The sequence below is a fragment of the Centropristis striata genome, chromosome 14, assembly GCF_030273125.1.
Source record: "Centropristis striata isolate RG_2023a ecotype Rhode Island chromosome 14, C.striata_1.0, whole genome shotgun sequence".
In the NCBI taxonomy this organism is placed as follows: Eukaryota; Metazoa; Chordata; class Actinopteri; order Perciformes; family Serranidae; genus Centropristis; species Centropristis striata.
The window spans coordinates 36354879-36355939 of NC_081530.1; the positions used below are offsets into that span (position 1 = coordinate 36354879).

A 1061-nucleotide genomic window follows, 5' to 3' on the forward strand; every position below is an offset into this window, starting at 1 on the left:
AGCGCGTGGAAACATGTTTATGGGGTGTTTTAGTGCTGGTAGCTGATAGCAACCTGCTAGGCTAGTTAGCGGGTTAGCTTGTAGCTTAGCCACGCAGAGCGCGCCAAATGTTCGACAAACTACAATATATTTTGTAGTTTTCTGACTTCCTGCGGGCTCTAATGGTGTCAGGCGGGTTCGTGTTGAGACTAGCTGGGTGTCCGTGTTGTCCGCTAGCCTGTTAGCATGTTAGCTCGGCACGAGCATGTTGAGTGTGTGTGTGTGTGTGTGTGTGTGTGGCACATGACCACCGGCTGTAAACACCGCGGCCTCCCGGTGACAGGCTGCCGGGCGGAGCTCCGCGCCGTCCGGCGGCTCCGGGAGCAGCAGGAGCGGCTAGCGGCTCGGTGACAGCCGGCATGTGTCACTGGTCCCCCGGCAGCCAGCGGGCCGCTCAGCCGGTCTGATGGGGGAGTAGTAACCGGAGACAGGAGGGAGTGACCTGTCTGTCTGTCTGTCTGTCTGTCTGTTACTGAGGAGAGGACGGAAGCTACTGACATACAGCGAAGAAGAAGTCTTCAGACTCTGTCTAGGGCTGGGCGATATGGACCAAAACTCATATCCCGATATATTTAGGCTGAATATCCATGTACGATATATGTCCTGTTATTTTTATCCCAAAGTGAGAGCAAATGTTCAGTCAAAGTCAAAACCAAATGTGACATGTCACAAGTAACTTTATTGAAGCCGTTTATTAAGCCCTTGTTAAGCCACGTTTATACATAGCAGGTATTTAGAGAAACGAATATATCCCCCCACCGTTTCCAAAAAAGGTTGCCATGCAAGAAGCCAATCAGAATCCTCAGAATCAACAACAACGAACAACACGAGCGACTTCCTGTTCCTTTCAAAACAACTTTTATGGCCCGAGGTTCGTCCGTGTGGACAGACAGCGGCACATAGAATCAGCGTGAGAACATAAAACCCCGTTTGATTCTCCCAGTTGACACGACAACACTGAACCGGGGTTTTCCAAATTCTCCACTTTGCCCGGAGATTTTAGAAATAATCGTTTTCTGTGG

At 50.4% G+C, this 1061-nt stretch overlaps 1 protein-coding gene across 1 annotated transcript in view; it reads left to right on the plus strand.

Annotated features, from left to right (window-relative positions):
* Positions 1-434: 434 nt before the first annotated feature.
* The window catches only part of rfx5 (regulatory factor X, 5), a 9263-nt gene continuing 8636 nt past the window's right edge, over positions 435-1061 (plus strand). The window contains exon 1 of the mRNA XM_059349183.1: positions 435-910. The gene's annotated coding sequence lies outside the window, so the exon portion shown is untranslated. The remainder of the gene's footprint in view (positions 911-1061) is intronic.